The sequence below is a fragment of the Orycteropus afer genome, unplaced genomic scaffold (assembly GCF_000298275.1).
Source record: "Orycteropus afer afer isolate SDZICR_OR568_19922 unplaced genomic scaffold, OryAfe1.0 scaffold00042, whole genome shotgun sequence".
NCBI classification, from domain to species: domain Eukaryota; kingdom Metazoa; phylum Chordata; class Mammalia; order Tubulidentata; family Orycteropodidae; genus Orycteropus; species Orycteropus afer.
Window position 1 is genome coordinate 8,243,103 of NW_006921629.1, and position 6,407 is coordinate 8,249,509.

A 6,407-nucleotide genomic window follows, 5' to 3' on the forward strand; every position below is an offset into this window, starting at 1 on the left:
AAAAAAAAAAAAAACCTCTTGAGTTCAAGAACTGCAAAAAGTTTGTATGTGTTTAAAGCTTATTATTACAGCAAATTTTACTGCTCTGTTGTGAGATTTCATCTTTGCCATAAGCTATCAGATGACAGAGTCCAGTTTTAATAAAATTTTGGGAAATTAAACTTCATTTTCTTTATTTGGTTGACAAAACGTGATGTGTTTCAAACATCTTATAATTTGAGTTTCAAGAGCCCTTTTTAACCTCTTCTGATAAGATGGCAGTGTTATTACCAGTCCTCATTTCTTAGATGATGGCATACCCAGCTTTAACTTACAAGCAGGTTTCGTATTTGGGAAAGGGCTTTGCAGGGCATTTGCAGCAATATTTCTAGAAAGAATGTTCTTAAAGATATTAAGCTGATAGGCACATCTCCTGATGGCTTAGGAACTAACTCATAAAGCATTCACTATGAATATAAATGGCATTTTAGGTAACAAGGAGAGGAAGATTTAACAGAATGCTAATTTTTAAACTATTGTCATGGGACTCGTTTCCTAAAAGGTATCTAGCTTAATGATAAGCAAATATCATAGTTGCGTAACACTTTAACTTATTTCAAGTGTTTTCATGTACTAGCTCATTGGATTTCCCCAATAACCTATGAGGTACATTGTGCAGATACTATTATTCTCATTTTATAAATGAGAAAACAGGCTCAAAGAGTGAGTTGCCAAACTCACAAATAGTTAGTTAAGAGGCAGTAGGGTGACCTAGCACCCATGTGTTCTAATTTCTGGCTTACTGCCCTTGTTGGCACTCCAGACATCTCACTAACACATTCCAATCTTCTTTTTTAGTGAGAAGGATGTAATTGATACTTGACTAAAAATTAAAATGTAGATATGAATTTACATCTAATTAATTTATTTGACTATTAGAATTGTATTGAAAAGTCAAAGTCATTACAATATTTGACTTTGTCTTCTCGAGGTGCTCTTTGAAATCTTCTGTTCAGCTCTTTTATCCTGTCGATTCTTCCATTTGCTATAGCTACTCTCTGTTCAAGGGCAACTTTCAGAGTCTCTTCGGACATTCATTTTGGTCTTTTCTTCCTGTCCTGTATTTTTAATGACCTTTTGCTTTATTCATGGATGATGTTCTTGATGTCATCCCACAATTCCTCTGGTTTTCGGTCATTTATTATAATGAAATGTGCAAAGAGCTGGAGTTACAAAACCAAAAGGGAAGAACACACTTGGCACTTCTCGAACTGAAAGAACTGAAGAAAAATTTAAGACTCGAGTTGCAATATTGAAAGATTCCATGGGCAATATGTTGAATGATGCAGGAAACATCAAAAGAAGATGGATGGAATACACAAAGTCACTGTACCAAAAAGAAATGGTAGATGATCATCCATTTTAGGAGGTGGCATATGATCAAGAACCAATGGTATTGAAGGAAGATGTCAAAGCTGCACTAGAGGAATTGGCAAAAAACAAGGCTCCAGGAATTGATGTTTCAACACATGGATGCCACACTAGAGGCACTCACTCGGCTATGCCAAGAGATTTGGAAGACAGCTAGCTGGCCAACTGACTGGAAGAGATCCGTATTTGTACCCATTCCAAAGAAAGGTGATCCCACAGAATGTGGAAATTATAGAACAATATCATTGATATCACACGCAAGTAAAATCTTACTAAAGATAATTAAAAAATGGTTGCAGTAGTATATTGACAGAGAACTTCCAGAAATGCAAGCTGGATTCAGAAGAGGACATGGCGTGAGGGATATCATAGCTGATGTCAGATGGATCTTGGCTCAAAGCAAGAATACCAGAAAGATGTTTACTTGTGTTTTATTGACTACGCAAAGGCATTCAAGTGTATGGATCATAACAAATTATGGATAACATTGAGAAGAATGGGAATTCCAGTACACTTAATTGTACTCATAAGGAACCTGTACATAGACCAGGAGGCTGTTGTTCGAAAGAACAAGGGTATACTGCATGGTTTAAAACCAGGAAGGGAGTATGCCAGGGTTGTATCCTTTCACCATACTTATTCAATCTGTATGCTGAGCAAATAATACAAGAAGCTGGACTATATGAATAAGAACATGGCATCAGGATTAGAGGAAGGTTCATTAACAACTTGTGATATGCAGACGACATAACCTTGCTTGCTGAATGTGAGGATGGCTTGGAGCACTTACTGATGAAGATTAAAGACTAGAGTCTACAGTATGGATTACACCTCAATATAAAGAAAACAAAAAATCCTCACAACTGGACGAATAAGCAGCATCATGATGAATGGAGAAAATATTGAAGTTGTCAAAGACTTCGTATTACTTGGTTCTACCATCAATGTCAATGGAAGCAGCAATCAAGACATCAAGATGTATTGCATTGGGCAAATCTGTTGCAAAAGACCTTTTTCAGTACTGATAGCTCCTTGAAGACTAAGATGCGCCTAACTCAAGCCATGGTATTTTCAATTGCTTCATATGCACCTGAGAGCTGGACAATGAATAAGGAAGACTGATGAAGAGTTGATGCTTTTGAGTTGTGGTGCTGGTGAAGAATGCTGAAAGTACTGTGGACTGCTAAAAGAACAAATCTGTCCTGGAAAAAGTGTAGCTGGAATGCTCCACGGAAGCAAGAATGGCCAGACTTTGTCTCACTTACTTTGGTCATGTTGTCAGAAGGGACTGTTCTCTGGGGAAGGATGTCATGCTTGGTAAAGTGAAGGGTCAACGAAAGAAGGGAAGGCCCTCAACAAGATGGACTGATACGGTGGCTACAGCAATGGGCTCAGGTATAGTAGGGATCATGAGGCTGGCACAGGACCGGGCAGTGTTTTGCTCTGTTGTACATAAGGTCACTTAAGTTGGAGACAACTTGATGACATGTAACAACAAGAACAATATTGTATTGATGAAAGAAGTGCAAGCTATACGGAAGGCATTGGCAAAAAACAAAGCTCCAAGAATTGAGGGAATACTAATTGAGATGTTTCAGCAAAGAGCTGCAAAGCTGGAAGTGCTTATTGTCTACACCAAGAAACTACCTGGCCAACTGACTGGAAGGGATCTGTATTTGTACCCATTCCAAAGAAAGATGACCCAACAGAATATGGAAATTATTGAGTATCACGAAAAGACAAAAACAGATTCACTACTTGTGATAGTTGGAGCTGTGTGTCCACTTGGCTGGACCACAATTCTGTGTGGTTTAAGCAATTGTGATCTGGGTTATTCCCATGATGGGATCAGATGCATATGTTTCGAGCAACCAATCTGTTGAAAGGGAGTTTCCCTAGGGGTGTGGGCTGCTTCCAATATATTTATGGACATCCTGGGAAAAGAGACACTCTTCTGTGGATGGGGATCCTGTTGTGCTGCCTACAACTGTCCATGAGTGAACAGTCCACCATTTGGCCTGGAGATCTTGGATTCATCATTCGTTGGAGTCAACAGCTGGTATACCGCCTGCCAACCTTGAGCTCATCAGCCACTGCAGCTGTGTGAGTCAGGAAAAGCCTCCAGCTTGACGTTAGATCCAAGAACTTGGGATCTGCCAGCTTCTATAAGTGTATGAGCCATTCTCCTAAGATAAATTTCCCTTTCCTATATGTATATATAAGCTTTACTGGTTTTGCTTCTCTAGAGAACCTAGTCTAACACACTACAGTTGGGTCAATTCTGAATCATAGCAACTGTAATTTCACATGGAAGTAAAATATTGTTGAAAATAATTGAAAAAAAAAGAAAGATTAAATCAACAAGGAACTGCCAGAAATTCAAACCAGATTCAGAAGATGATATGGAATGAGGGCTATCACTGCTGATATAAGATGGATCTTGGCTGAAAGCAGAGAATACCCAGAAAGATGTTTACCCATGTTTTATTGACTATGCAAATGTGTTCAGCTGTGTGGATCACAACAAAAATAACATTTCAAAGAATGGAAATTCCAGAACACTTAATTTTGCCATGTGGAACCTGTATACCGAACAAAAGGCAGTCGTTCAAACAGAAAGATAGGATACTGCATGGTTTAAAATCAGCAAGGTGTACATAAGGGTTGTATCTTTTCATCATACTTATCCAATCCATGCTGAGCAAATAATCTGAGAAGCTGGACTGTATGAAAAAGATTGTGGCATCAGGATTGGCAGAAGACTCATAACAACCTACAATATGCAGATGACACAACCTTGCTCGCTGAAGGTGATGAAGAGGACTTGAAGCACTTAACTGATGAAGATCAAAAACTACAGACTTCAGTATGAATTACACCTCGACATGAATATGACAAAAATCCTCACAACTGGACAAATAAGTAACATCATGATAAATGGAGGAAAGATTGAGAAGAGTGGAAATTCCAGAACACTTAAATGTACATAGACCAGGAGGCTGTTCAAACAGAACAAGGGGATACTGCACAGTTGAAAATCAGGAAGGGAGTGTGCCAGGGTTGTATCCTTTCACCATACTTATCCAATCTGTATGCTTAGCAAATAATCCTAGAAGCTGGACTATATGAATAAGAACATGGCACTGGGATTGAGGAAGGCTTATTAACAACCATGAGATATGCAGATGACACAACTTTGCTTGTTGAAAGTGAGGATGGCTTGAAGTACTTACTGATGAAGATTAAAGACTAGAGTCTACAGTATGGATTACACCTCAATATAAAGAAAACAAAAATCCTCACAACTGGACCAATAAGCAGCATCACAATAGATGGAGAAAAGATCGAAGTTGTCAAGACTTCGTATTACTTGGTTCTACAATCAAAGCCAATGAAAGCAGCAGTCAAGACATCAAAAGACGTATCACATTGAGCAAATCTGTTGCAAAAGACCTCTTTCAAGTGCTGAAAAACAGAGGTATCTCCTTGAAGACTAAGATGTCCCTAACCCAAGCCATGGTATTTTCAATCGCCTTATATGCATGTAAGAGCTGGACAATGAATAAGGAAGATCGAAGAAGAGTTGATGCTTTTGACCTGTGGTGTTGGTGAAGAATGCTGAAAGTACCATGAACTGCTAAAAGAACTAGTTGGTAAACAGCAAGCCAAATCTGGCCAGCTGCCTGTTATGGTAAATAAAGTTTTAATGGGACAGCTACATCTATATTGGCAAATTTTCTGTAAAAGACATCTTTGAAGTGTTGAAGATCAAAGAAAATCAAAGAGGACTAAGGTGCCCCTAACCCAAGCCATAATATTTTCAATCGCCTCATATGCATGTCAAAGCTAGACAGTGAATAAGGAGCATCAAAGAAGAGTTGATGCTTTTGAGTGGTGGTGTTGGCAAAGTGGCTGCCCTCTAGTTAGTAGTCAAGTGCCTTAGGCACTACGCTACCAGAGCTCCTATTGTGATTTAGGATAGATCAATATTCAGTGTTTACATTATCATGATTATATATGCTATTTAGGGTTTAGCCATGTAGTAAACTACAAGTACTTTCCCTTTCTACACATCATTTTTGCCTCTCTGGAGTATATGCGAAAAGAAAACTGGAGTGGTTATAATAACATCAGACAAAATAGATTATAGAATAAAGAATATTACTGATTCCACAGCAAATAACAACAACAACAAAGGAAGGTCATTTCAAAATGAAAAAGGAGTCAATTAATTAAGAAGATACAACAATCATAAAATTTATGCACCTAATAATGCAACTTTAAAATACTTGAACCAAAATTGACAGAACTGCAAATCTACACAAAGAAAGTAGGTTAGTGGTTGCCCAAGGGTAGGGAACTTGGGGAGAAATGAGTAGTGACTAATGGGTGGGTAGTTTCTTTTTGGAGAGTTGAAAAGTGTTCTACAATTTATTGTGGTGATGGTTTCTCTGAATATACTAAAACCCACCGAATTGTATACTTTAAATGGGTGAAATGAATATATAGTATGTGAATTACATCTCAATAAAGCTGTTACTAAAAAAAAAAACCAAAAAACTACAAATCTAGATCTGTACAAAGAAATGAAGACACTAGAAATGGGATTATATGGGTAAATAGAATATTTTTTTAATTTAAAATATCTTTCAAAAAACAATTGTTTAATGCAATAACTTATGCATTTATAACATAGGTAAAATTAAAATGTGTGACAATGTTAACACAAAATCTAGGAGAGGGGAAAAAGAAATATACTTTTGTAAGGTTCTTATAGCATATATGAGGTGGTATAGTCTTATTTGAAAGTAGACAGTGATAAATTAAAGATGTATATTATAAACCCTAAAACATCTTTTTTTTTAAATTAATTAATTAATTTTATTGTGATTTGGGTGAAGATTTATAGAGCAAATTCACTTTCTATACAGCAGTTCACATATACTTTGTCTCATGTCATTGACCCCAGTTTACCACAATGCAACAGCTCCCCTCCC